The 13,944-nt window shown below is 41.9% G+C and overlaps 1 protein-coding gene across 1 annotated transcript in view; it reads left to right on the forward strand.

Moving 5' to 3' along the window:
- MAP2K4 (mitogen-activated protein kinase kinase 4) overlaps positions 1 to 13,944 on the forward strand; it is a 133,413-nt gene that overhangs the window by 19,598 nt on the left and 99,871 nt on the right. The window lies entirely within an intron of this gene.

Here is a 13,944-nt window from a genome sequence, read left to right on the forward strand (position 1 = left end):
TCCGCCACCAAATATCTTTTTGAAAGCCAGAATATGGCTGACTAATTTATGTGTCATGAAATTCTGTCAGGGGCATTTCTCTAGCTAAAGCTTCTGGCTAACTTCTTTAGAGAGCTGAATTTCTAGTTACACATATTTTGATTAATGAGAACAAAAAAGCAAAACTCAAGCTTGGGTTACCCAGTTATTCGAGAAATATTTGTGTTCTTGTGATAAGCTGTTCTGAGAAGTACTGAGTCACTGGAGTGCTAGATCTGATTACCAGTGGTCAGAAATCATCCAGATGAGCATTTAGGCTCTGCCTGTGGAGAATGCTTTTATTCAGATGTTGACTATGTTCCTGAAGAGAGAAGCTGTCCTATCAGGCAATAAAGGATGTCTAGTAAAAATGACATAGTGTGCTTTTTATTTTTATTTTTTTGCCCCTCCTCTGCAGTTACTAAATTATTGCTGAGCTACTTCTGGTGTCTTGGAATTGGGGAAGTTATCTTTGCAATAAGGCTTTACTTCTGCATTAGGTAGCACAAGTTACCGCAAGAAGGCTTCTGTTCCACTGCTTTGCAGCAGTAAGTAGCCAGCGTGTTTGGGTGCAGGTTGTCTCTCCATCAGTACACATGGTCAGTAAAAGTTAGCCTTCTTGTCATTTAAGAGTGCCGTTTAGTGGTAAAAGATTACCTGAAGGCTCTCCAAATTATCTTAATTGAATGAAAATATATGCAAAATTATCTCCAGGAACAAAATTGATTCCTGTCTTTGCCTTCCTGGATTCCTAAGGACATGTGGTGAAAAAACAAAAGGGATATTACAGGTGAAATTTGACATGGTGGCATGAACTTTTCGCTTTGGGATAAGCAAATTGGGCATGGTGTAAGAGAGTCAAGTGTTTCCTGGAGACCAGGGAGAAGTCAGCTTGGAATAAAAAGTTAGCTCTGATCCATTGTGGAGCCAAATAGAGAGGAGAAGAAGTAAGACCCTCTGTCTGATTTTCCTGAGCTAGCCTCATGTGGTCGTGTATGCTCATTCTTTGCTCTAAGAAGACCTTTCTTAAATCAACTTAATAAGTTGATAATATGTTATGTCCATTCAATTTATATATTGACTATTGATATATGATAGAGAAAATATATTCATAAACCATATTTTCCCACTTTAATTGAATTGCAATACTTTTAACCTGTTTTTAGGCTTCATTATAGATTTGGATAGCATTAAAAAATCAATCACAAGTATTAATGGAAATAAGAAAATATTTATTTCGTGAAACTGACTTAATATTCTTCACTTCTCAGTGTTTCAGATTTGACACTGCAGTGTTTTCTGACACCGAGCAGTTCTCCAGTTTTTTGATGTCAGTTGGATGCCCCAACAATTCTGTCCCATTCCGACAGTACCTAGCTGTAGTTAGCATCAGGTCCCTCAAGTTAAGGGGGTCAGCCCCACAAAACTGCCCCTGCTTCAGATCCAGCTGCAAATGGGGTGCCCATGTCTGCTTGAATTAGAGGGCTCCCATGACTCCACCCCCAGGTTCAATTATTTCCTAGAACAGCTCACAGAACTCAGGAAAACACTTATGTTTATCAGTTTATTATAAAAGAAAGAACTCCAGAATAGTCAGATGGAAGAAATGCGTGGGACAGGGTATGGAGAGAGAGGGCGAAGAGTTTCCATGCCTCCTCTGGGTATGTCAGCCTCCTAGTACTTTGATTGTTCATCAACCTGGAAGCTCCTGGAACTTGTCATTTTGGGGGTGGGGGTGGTTATGGAAGTTTCACTGTAGGCACAATTAATTAAATCATTGGCCATTGAGTGATGGAGCTCAATTTCCAGCCCTTCTCCTCTGCATGGAGGTTAGGGGGTGGGGCTAAAGGTTGCTCTTATCACTAGGTTGATTTTTCTGGAGACCAGCCCCCCATCCTGAAACTATGTAGATGTAGTGCCTGTGGGGGAGTCCCCCTCCTGTCACCTCATTAGCATAATCTCTGGTTTGGTTGAAAGGGTCTTATTATGAATAACAAAAGATTCTTCTATCACTTGGAATATTGCAGCGGTTGTAGGAGCTCTGTGCCATGTACCTGGGACAAGTACCAAGTGTATTTTTTATTACATCACAGACACTGTAACAAAACTCCCTTGCACACAACAGACCCATAGCTTTGACTCTGTAAGCTTTCTAGGAGGGCTAGTCTCCACCTATACCTAGAAAGAAGAATGGGTAGCGGTATCATTGAGGCAGTGGATGGTTGGTTTTCTGTTGTGGAAAGAATCAGTATGCCCCATCTCCTAGGACCAAAGGGGTACCTTCACGGTGATGCGAAATTACCTGTGTCTTACGGTTTTCTTTATCCTAAACTACTTGTTAGAAGATAGAGTCTGGAAGAGTTATTTATGACTGGTGGGAATCCTCATTGGTATTTCAGGCAAACAGGAAGAAATTAATGTTTGATAAAAATCTGTTTTGTGGCTAATATTACTCTAAGTGAACTCTTCAAAAAGGGGAAGTCCAGTCTGGTGTTTTAGCGGGCTCCTCAATTTGGGTGCTGCTGTGAATCCATTACCTGTCGGCTGAAATGTAGCTCGCCTTGACCTGTGGCCTGGAGCTCCTTGCTGGAGCTCGGGTCAGTGGCCTTTAGCCAAGAACAGACTTGTATTTCCTCCCCTGTGTTGTACAAGTGTTCTTTTCTTCACATCACGGCACATACAAGAAAGGTTTGAAGCACTGGTTGAAACAATACTGATGGCATAGTTAGGAAATATGGTTCAGGTGCTTATTTCATTTACGGGGGGCTGGAAGTTAAAGTGGTAGGGATAGGATGTGGTCGGGTTTACCAAGCAGGAAGAATAAATATGGCCTGAAACCAGTGGGCACCTTGGTTCCTTGTTAGAGTTCAAGCCTGCTGTTCTGAGAATATCTGCGGTGTGATGTATGCCTCTACTGGACAGTGCGGTGGGCTGGAAGCTAGCGGCATGGGCTCTGGGGTATTGGTGACAGCCGGAACAAGCCTTGTGACTTTTCTTGACCCAGTTTTTGTAAGTGTACGTGTTATGTGCCTTGTCCCACTAGAAAGATGGCTGCCAAGAAGTGTGAGTCCGTCACGTGGATGATTTTCCAGAAATCCTAGTATCTTGCTACTGGTACATGGTAAGATAGTAACTAGAAACTTTGGGGAGCTGATGAAGAGCTTAAATAGCATGTCGAGGGGCCCAATTGGGAGGCAGAGGTCACCACACAGCCTATATATATCACAGAAGAAAGGATCACTGACTATCCTCCATAGCAAATTTTGTTGGGTTTGAGCGACACAGCATTTATGTCTCACTTGTCTCCGCGGGGCCCCTGTGGATATGTTCACAGATTTAAGGCTTAACGTAAGTGCCCTGTGGGTTTGGCTGAGTTTTAGGCATGACATGGATTTAAAGTGTTCTGAGCACCTGGACAGGGTGCTCAGTACCTTTACTGACTGGCTGCGCTATAAATGTTCTCCTGTCCTGGCTAGGACCCTCAGCAGCCTCGTGGCAGCTGTGTGTCTCTGGGAATGGAATTCGTGCAGGTGTGTAGCGGGTCAGGCCTTTTTTTTTTTGTTTTAAGATTTTATTTATTCATTTTAGAGAGAGAGAGCAGAGGGGAGGGGCAGAGTGGGAGGGAGAAAGAGTCTCAAGCAGACTCTGTGCTGAGCGTGGAGCCTGACATGGGGCACGGGGCTTGGCCCCAGGACCCCGAGGTCATGACCTGAGCTGAAACCAAGAGTCAGATGCTCAGCCAGCTGTGCCACCCGGCGCCCCCAGGTCAGGTCTTTCTTATGAAGAAAGAGTTGTGAAGGGCGATGGTATAAGAGAGAACTCTACACAGGCAGGGGGCAAATGCAGCACTGAACTGGGGGCGGAGGTGGGAGTAATGGGTGACACCTTTTGGGTATCCGTTTGGAACCTTCTCAAGGTGGGTGTGTAACTGGAATTCCCGCTCTCAGATTCCCATGGAGGCTGTGCTTCCGAAATCATAGGTGCATGACTTTTGCTTTGGAAAGCTTTTCCTGTTTTGCTGGAGATTAAAATATTGTTTACTTGAGCTGGTACAGATGCCTTAAAAAAAATCTCAAAAGATATCATTTGTGAAATGTTACCAGATTTTAGGGGTATGGAAGTGTCCAAGTTGTATGAGCAGATGCATGAAAGTGCCTGTATTTGTATTTCTAAGGCCATTTTACTTGTTCTGTAGGCCTTAGTATGTTTGGGTTTAGAGAACAGACTGGTCTCTTTTAGAAAGCTCTGGTATGAGTAGTAAGGAGGTTATAATTGAGACAGAAACAGTAAATGCTGATTGTATAAAAATGGAAACACAGAAACGTAAAAAAAAAAAAAAAATCACCCACAATTCTAGCACCTTGAACTAATCATCAGTTGTACTTTTGCAGAATGACCTGTGTGCATATTACAAATGGTCACATGCACATATGCTTCACTCAAACAGTTTATCAGACCCATTACTTACTGCTTGATAGAAAAAAGACCCTATTACTAACATTGCCTCATGTCGGTAGTCTTTTATGGTGTTTTTTGGGTGGTAGCGTAGTATTCCAGTTATGGACGATGTTTCATCTAATTTAGCATAAATATCATTGTTTTGACTAACTTTCTTTGCATAATCTTTAACTTCCTAAAGGATGACTTCTTAGGAATGGAGTTACTGCATTAATCGTTAAGGACATTTTGAGATGTTTGCAAGATATTGTCCTCCAGAAGGTGGGGCTGTTTATATTCACAGCAATAATACACTTCTTTGCCTCTGGTCATTTGATTACTGAACAGACATTAAGGATTTATGCCTCAGGTGTAATTCTAGGCGTGGAGGCAAGTGAGAAACAGTTTCTGCACTCCAGGAGCTTAGGCCGTGGCAGGGCAGGTGGACCGCGGTGGAACGTGCAGCTGTGAAAAGTCCCAAAAGACCACCTGCTTCTGCATACCCTGTTCCATTGATATTGGCATTCTTCTCATTTAGATGTGGTATTAGAGGCAAAAACTGAATTTTAATTTTGTGGATAATCAGAAGAATTGGATGGTGTTTTTGGAGTCTATGTGTATCCTCCCTTTTGTTAATTACCTATTCATAGTCTTTATTTTCTAACTGGGGTATTTGCTCTCAAATCCAGCAGTAAGTCCCTTATATCCACCCCCCCCCACACACTTTATCATTTCAGAAGGTTATGACTTCAGCTGAGGCTGTGTAGTTTAGACAAAGGTACAAAGGTATTTTCTTTTTCCTCTCAGTGAGCCTGGGGACCTCACTGGAGAAGGGGGGCCATGGAAATCCAAAGCCAAGGTTCTGCTTGACAATCTGTTGATTCCAATAGCACGACGGTGTGGAGGAGCATCTCAAGTCCTGTTTAGTTAAGTAAAGCCTTGGCATTTGTGCTGTGTTGGTAATCTCAATTAGCTGGCTCTCCCATATTTTCGAAGAGTTTGGACTAATCAGGACTGGGCCAGTTTAGCCTGGGGAATTATATTTGTTCATTGCTAGTAGATATCCAGCTCAGAGTCTGATCCAGGCGGGGTGTTGTTGTTGGCTTTAATTAATTGCTAGCTCAAAGGTGTGGCTACCTGTAGAAACTCATAATAGTGACATTGTGCATAATTGAGGCAAAATTACTGGTGACCATAAAGGGGCATATAGTCAATGTCAGAGTTGATGGTTAGTGGAATCAGAGAATGAAGAGGCAGTATGAGTTTCTGATGTTAGGTTAGGAAGGATGTTAGGGCATACTGTGTGCTTCATTCCATGAAATTTGGTAAACTCGCCATTTTACTATGGTGGAAGATGAGTTAAAAAAATTTTTTTTTTTTCCATTTTGGATGATCACCTTTGGGAGCAAGTTGGGGGCTTTTCAGCCTTCACACTCTCCCTGAGAACTTTTGTTAACCAAACAAGGTCTCCAAGTAAATGCTGCTTTTGCCTTTGCCTGGACTCCACAGAATTTGCTAGAAATGGTTATGCCTTTGTGTCAGAGCAGGGCCCCTTCAGGCACTGATAGAGGAATGACAGAGTCCTTGATATTCCAGGTTGCAAAAATCTTTCTACCCAAGAAGAGCCGTATGACTCATTGCCAGGGGTGGGCAAGGTTGAGAGTGAATCATTTCTGTTCTTTCTTTGGCAGCGGAGCCTCTGAGGCCCAAGCTTGGCAGGTGAGGAAAATGTTCAACGTTTAGAAAGCACTCGTGTCCGTGACCTCCCACCCTGGTTCAGGACCTTGCTACCATCAACCCAGACGCAACTGATAGTACAAGCTGGGGACAGATGAGTGATGGTTGACTGTGTCATCCACAGTAACACCTTTGCTCCAGCCAGCCCTGCTCAGAGGACGGGAATATTAGTCCCAGGTGGCAGGAATAGGGACTGTGGCAAAGAGGTGAAGTCACTTGCCCAAGAGTATATAGCTACTAAGAGGCAGAGCTGAGTTTCGGGACCAGCTAGCCTGGCTTTACCTTTCCATATTGGCTTTCCTAATGAACACCATTGGGATGCTGGCTTTGGGTAGGAACAGGGATTTTTATTGGCACAGGAGTTACAAGGAACCTACAAAGCAAGCTGAATTTCTTTCTCTGTTGCTCATATATTTGGTTGGTTTAAAAGATACCAGACACATTCTTTCCAGTTTTTCTCTTTTAAGAGAATTTAATAATTAACTTTTCAATTAGGTTTTAATACTTATAGCTAATATCAGAGTAGTTACCATTTTTTCATAGTTACTATTTACCAGCCATTGCATTTTTAAGGTGTGTGACTCCCCAGCACAGTATCACACAGCAGGTAAGTAAGGGACTGTTTTAATCTTGGTTTTACAGATGCGGCAGGCACTTGACCACAGAAACACCCCTGTTTTATCTTTATCAGTGTTTCAGTGATCATCATTTTGTGTCTAGCAGAAGTAATTTTCTTCCCTATTCCTACCATTTAGTCTCCTCCTACCACGTTCCTTTTTAATTTTGCTAGGATACCAAACAAAACAGTCTTTGTGGATAGGTCAGCTGCCTTATCTGTCTTTTTGTCTGTACTACCTGGCACAACAGCTTGTGTATAACTGTGATCTTTCTGCACCTGTGGCTATGTCAGTTATTACATTGGACTTCCCCCAAGTCCAATCTCACACACAAAGTGTTGAACTGTGTGCTAAAAGGGCCTGTTGGAGAGAGAGAGAGAGAGGGAGAGAGAGTGTGTGTGTGTGTGTGTGTGTGTGTGTGTGTGTGTATTTATATATATATGCTTTTTTGTTTGTTTCTTAAACTGAGAACAACCCAGTTTCCAAACTGCTTAGCTATATGGATGAGTGACATTGTTTTCTTTTATTGTTGGGAGTTCAGAGTTCTAAGTGAGATTTTTATAAATTTTTGGAACTTCTTCACTCTTATGTATCAAAGGCTGGAGGAGGAGAGGGACGATACAGTATAAGCTCTCAGTGACCCATTTAATACTTGGATTGCCTGAGATGCAGTCTAGGATGGAACGGACAAAGTCGTCCATTTCTTCTGATTCCGAGTCTCACATCCTCCCTGTCTTGTTCTCTTGAGCTTATCAAATAAGTTAGGGCACTCACCGCTGGAGGAATTGTGGTAGAAAAGGGAATGAGGGTAACTTCTTGTCTACCACGTAATTCCTCATTTCTGAGATTGTTTGAATATAAAGTTGCCCAGCTGAAATTGTGTGTTCCTCATTTTATAACCAGTGATTGCAGATAATTTAACAAGTGACTTTGGATACTCTGTTTTGAAAACGAGGTACTAAGAGTTAGAGCCAAGGGAGAAATGAGAATTTCAGGCAGTCTTTTCCCCTCCACCCCTGGTGGGATGCTCCGGTTCCTGGGAGGTCAGTCACTCACGTTTCTGGAGGTATTCTCTGAGTGACTTGTACATTGTAGGGCCAGTTCTCACTTTTCCCTATGCTAGGTTCTAGGAAATCCCTTGTAGTGGCAGTGGGGCTTCCTCAAGAGGGACTGATTCTTACTGCCTTTTGATGATTCCTCCTTTGGCCTCTGAGTAGTGGCTTTAAAGAGCAGCTGTTTAATTTTTATGATTCTGTTTGTTCGTTGGGTGGTGGTTGTGCTGGTCTTGCCTGAGCTCTGTCACGTGTCTGCATTTAGCTAGTAGGTCTGTTGGTGGAGACTAAGCTCAGGTGGGGATGGCTGGGACCTCTGGACCTCTTGCTACATGTGGAGTTTCATCATCAAGGAAGCTAGACTGAGCTGCTTCACCTTTAGACTTGGTCACTTTCCAAGAGGGCGAATGTGGAAGGCTTAGCTCTGGAAGTGCTATAATATCCTTTCTGCTATATTCTTGGGGTCACAGCGAGTCCTTGAAGGCCAGCCTCATTCAACAAGTAGGGAAATAGACTCCACATCGTGATGGGAGGAGCAGCAAAGTCACATTGTAAAGAGGTGATTCATTGGTGGCTGTTTTGGTAATAGTCTACCACATAATGCATGGTGATCCATTAACATTATATCAAAAAGACCACCTTCTACACGCATCTATTGCACATCCTTCTGTCATCTTTATTGCCTCGACAATAAGAAATTTTACTGTTGCTTTTTCAGATTTGGTGAAGCCACTGGTGTTGAAGATATGTAGCTTGACTACGATATTTTAGAGATGGTCTCCATTCTTTCAGCTTGGGTGGGAAGATTCTGGTTCTCTGATTCTGACTGTAAGGATAGCAGAATCTTGCTTTCCTATGATATAAAAGGAAATAAGCCCACTAGGTTGTATGAGAGGGTAGTGCAATGTTGGTAAAAAAAAAAAATCGAATAATTCTAATTCAATAAATATTTGTTGAACTGCTATTTTGTTGTAGCTGCCTATTACGGGTGATTTGTAGAATTCAAAGATAAATCAAGATAAACATTTAGAACAGAAAATTACTCACAATGTGATGATGGGAACAGGCTTGAGGAGGATGGGAGAGGGTGACAAGGTGGACCGCGTGTGAACATAGTATCTCTCTGAGGACAGGCTGGTTTTGATGTTTTGGAAACCAGAGAGAGTGCTTAGGAAATGCTCCTTTTTCCTCATTTGTGGAAGGTTGGGGAGAGATGTTTTTGGTAACCTAGATTGCAGAGAGTGGTCATTGTCCATAGTTGATTGGTTGGTAGACTCTCAGCTGCCTTTAGATGGAATTTTTGACCAAGGTTGAACTCAACTACTGGGTTGGCTTAGCTGATTGTGGAAAGTGATGTTAAAGATTTGTATTGCTTGAGAAGTTAGTGGAGGGAGAATATTCAGGGCTCTGTGTCCTCTTGCTTAAGGCTAAATAAAGTTGAAAGATGTCTTTCCTCCACCTTCACTATTCTGTGTGTCTGTGGGTTGCTCTCTGGTCAGAATAAGAGCAAAACACATTGCCAGGCCTTAGTGAGTATGGATATGCTTGGACAAATCCTTGTTCTTCAGAATCATGGTTTGGAATCTTCTTAAAGATCCCATCCTTGGAACTGCCTCTCTCATGAGAAGTCTGAGGAAGAGGTTGGATATGGATGATGTAGGAAAGGTTGTTTAAAATTTCTGGATGTTTTCTTAAGACAGAGCTTTGAAACCAGAACTTCCAGGGTGGTGCAGAGAGGTGGATCCCCGGTCCTTGGAGCGGCTGAGCGGGGCACGAGGCTGCTGAACCACTTTGCTCAGCCACTGAACCGACTGCGACGCTGCCAGTGTGTTGAACAGGTGTCCTCGTATTCTGTGTGAGCCACAGCATGAGGAAGTTGGGCAGTAGCCCCCTAAGGGATACAGCAGTGCCTTGGGAGTATGATGGGATGAGGACAGATACTGTTGTCCTTAAGAATCAGGGTTCTGGGTTATAAACAGCAGAAACTTATTCTAGCTAATTTGCCCCACATCTGAGTTGTCTGGGGCTATCCATGTGAAATTTATTGTTAGACCAATCTAATACACATCTGAAAGCATTTTATGTATCAGGCACTGAACTTAGTTGTTAAGTATACAAAGACACTCTTCCCTCACAGGAAACTCCTTCCATATGAATAATTTAAGATGTTTGATCATGCCTGGTTTCTATCCTGCTGTAGTTAAAGGGGAGGCTCTGTTTATCTCTGTTGACTAGTTGGGAATTGATTATTTGGTGACAGTCTCACCACAGGGGAATTATAATCACAAATTTATAATCTTTCTTGATCAGCATTTGTTGTACAAATATTTTAATCTCTGTTAGCTTCTAAATTTTAGCGTATGTGCTGCAGAAGTGAGCACTCTGTTAGCTTCTAAACATCCACAGGCCGTTTGTAGTATCACTTCCTTCCTTATGCCCTTTATTCCCCATGGAAGTTGTTGCAGGCCTTTGAAAAAAAAATCCACGTTGCTCTAATGTCATATTTGCTTGCAGTTTTGTCTTTAAGAATAAGTGTGCGTGTAGTGATGAATTAGTTGCCTTTAGGGTTTAGGTTTTGGGGGCCCTTGAGAAAGAGAAGTAAAGGTGAGAAGCACGAATCCTAATAAAGGTTCTTCTTGGAGAAAGTGAATGGGAGAAGAAATGCTGGTGGGAGTGGGGAGGGAAAAAAATGCTCATGTCTACAAATAGCCAGAGGTAGCCTTGCTAAAGTGTCGTAGAAGCTGTCTCTGCCTCTCCCTGAATCTCACCTTGACTGACTGCGGCCTTCCTTCTCCTCCTCAAGACTGCCTTGTGAGCTCATCTCAAAATGATCATCCTTTGGAGAGTGGGGAGCCCTGCTGGCAGAGCCCACATAACTTGACCTTACCCTACACCCCCTGGCTCCAATTGCAGACTCTGACTCAGCTCTACTGAGGCTGTGAACTTTTATAGAATTATTTAGTGTATTTTGTTGGTGGACGATCAGAATATAAGCTTGGACAGTTCTCAAGATAGTTGCAGATGTTTTTAAAGCGTGGGGTGTGTCCACATCTAACTTATGTAAGCCACATTGTGTTGCGTTTGTGCGCTTGTCCATTTATGCAGGAAATGCCCTTATAAAGGTCCTGGTTTGTTTTTGTTTAAGTGTGAATGCAGTGCCGGGAAAGAATCTGTGTGTGCGCGCGTGTGTGTGTTTATATAAATATTTATTTTCAAGGAAAGCATTTTAGTGAGTTTTAATTGTCAGAATAGATTTTATCTGCCTGCAGAGGTTAGCAACTGTCCCCTCAAATTGAGTTTTTGAAGGAAGAGCCAGTTTTGGTGTTTTTCTCTGGATGGTTTTCACCATGATTCTTTGTTCTGTTATTGTCCTGCCTTTGATCCTAGTATGTTTCCAGTTTTTCACCGTATAGAGATTGTGGTGGTTTCAGACACACCACATGACAGGTGGTGTTCAGCTTTTGGTTTGGGGAGTTTGTGGGCATTAAGCTCATTCAGATTTATGATTACAAAGTCCTTACCTTAATTTTATCTCCAGAAACCTTGCCCTGTAAAGTAACATTCATAGGTTCCAGGGATTGGTTAGGACCTGGTATCTTTGCAGGCCACCGTTTTCACTTACATCTCACTTACAGTACACATCTGTCTTGTGTACAAAGTACATTTACCCTGCTCCAGCATCCTCTAGAACGTCAACTCACTACAGTGTCAGCTCGAACCCAGATCTGATTTAGACACCATCAGTTCCCCAGGCTTCTCATCAGAATCATCCAAATCACATATGGCGAGACGGAGTATGATCCATGGTGACACAGAATTCCTCCCCTCTGCAGACCTGGAAACAAGACAGCTCACTTGCTTCCAAAACACAGGGGTGGGCCAGGCTTTGGAAACTGGTTCTAGAGATAGTCATTCAGAACGGGAGAACACTGAAGGAAGAAAGGAGGCAGAGGTCCCAAGCAGTTTCCAAATCCAGCAGGGCAAATTCTGTTAGGTTGCAAGGCCTGGGGACAGTCCTCTGCCTTTAAATATTTCCTGAAGACAAATTTCTAAGAAGTTAAAGAGCATTTTCATGAAAAGTTTTTTCTTGTATGTTGCTGAGCCTTTCATCAGAAAAACTTACATCAATTTACTTTTTTACCAGCAATGTATTGTACTAGGGATTCTTCTACCTGGTCACACTGATTAACACATTATCATTGAAAAAAATCGGTGTATGTATAAAATGAGACCTAAGCTTTGCCGATTTCGCATGAACAAAACTTTTCTTTAAGATTTTATTTATTTATTTATTAGAGAGAGAGAGAGAGAGAGAGCGCGCGCGCGCGCGCACGGGGGCTGGGGGTGGGAAGGGGCAGACAGGGAGGGAGAGAGAATCCAAGCAGACCCCCCACTGATGCAGGGCTGCATCCCAGGACCCTGAGATCATGACCTGAGCAGAAATCAAGAGTTGGCCGCTTAACAGATTAACAGACCAGGTGCCCCTTGTATGAACAAAACTTTTAACTGTTTTTGGTGTTAGTGAGTGCCTTTCATAATTTTTTCTCAGTTTTGCTTTAGTATTCACACCCTTGCCAATTTTTCTATTTTTCTTGACTTGTGTGATGCCTGTATATATTTAGAGTTTCTCATTTTGTATTGGAAGGATTTTCCCCAGCTTTCATTTACATTTTTTTAAGGGTTTTTTTTTTTTTGGTAATATACGGAGTTTGCTTTTTAATACAGCCACATTTGCTGCAAAAAGAGTACCTTTTGCATGTATAAGTTGAATGCCCTTCCTCTACTTGTTGTCAAATAAAACTTAATTTAAAATAAATGTTTGGTACCTGAATGGGCAAGTTACTCGGGAAATTCATGTTGTAGTATGCTTACTTCTAAAAATGATGTGTCTGGTCTTCTTGGGAATTCACGTTATCCTGTAGACAGGCCCATCCCTGAGAGCTGATCCAGGAGCCACAGCCATGCTCTTGTCTGTGGTCCCGTCCAGCTGAAGCGTGCAGATCACATTGAAAGCACCGGGCCGAGCAGAATGAGCCCGTTCATACATCTTCCAAATCCACTGGGGTGGGAAAGTGTTTGGATTGCAGAGGAGCTAGCTGTTTGAGAAGGTGGATATAGGTGTAGTAACTGTGAAGAGTGCATACTGGGAAAGCATCCTTAATATCTGTGTGAAACTAAGGTGTTCTACAAATGCTTACAAACCCAGCTATGTTGCTGAGTCTCCATACAGTACAATCCCAAGGAAATGATTTCGTAAGATTTATTGTCCTAGAAAGAAACATGGTCAGTGAGTAAAGCATGTTACAAAACGTACTGTGGTCTGATTTTAATTGTAGAGGGAAAAAAGTGTATCTATGTATAGAAAATAGTTTCTAGGAGACTGATTATTTTGGGGTAATTGGACTTAGAAATGTATGTAATATACATATATTTTGAAAAACCCATATATTCTGTAGATGCATATATACTATTTTATATATTTTTGTTTTCTTTATCTTTTCTGAATTTTCCAGCTTTTCTCTACCAGACATATTTTGTTTGTGTAATATAAAACACTGTTACCTCCCTACCCCAAAGAAGTTGCTCCAAATAATTGCTTCAAATAAATAAAAATTATTTGAAATACCCACGTGACCAACTTGAAGTTGACAAGTGCCATGATGTTCTTTTTAGCTCATTATGGTTGTAGACTGCTTCGGCTTCTTCACTCAGTTGTTCATGTTCCCTCATGTTTGAGCGAAAATCATTTTATTACATGAAGGTTTTGAAGTGTTACCCTGGAAAGGTGGTAATATTTTAGTATTTTTCAGTATATCTGTTGAGGTAAATGATTTTTATAGCGGTATTTTCATTTGCAAAAGTTTTAGCCTCTGAACAATATAAACTTGAAGTGTTGTTTTCTATTGTATTGGAGCATAACTATGATGCTATTAACTATTAACTATTTTCTTAATGCTGAGAAATTCTTTGTTGCCTTTCAAAATATGATATTAACTGTATGTTAAAACGAATTTTTCTGCTTTTTTGGTATAAATTTCTTATGCCCTCAGAGTAGTATCTGTTTTATAGTACTTGAAACTTTT

Source organism: Ursus maritimus, unplaced genomic scaffold, assembly GCF_017311325.1.
Source record: "Ursus maritimus isolate PB19 unplaced genomic scaffold, ASM1731132v1 scaffold_14, whole genome shotgun sequence".
Taxonomy (NCBI): domain Eukaryota; kingdom Metazoa; phylum Chordata; class Mammalia; order Carnivora; family Ursidae; genus Ursus; species Ursus maritimus.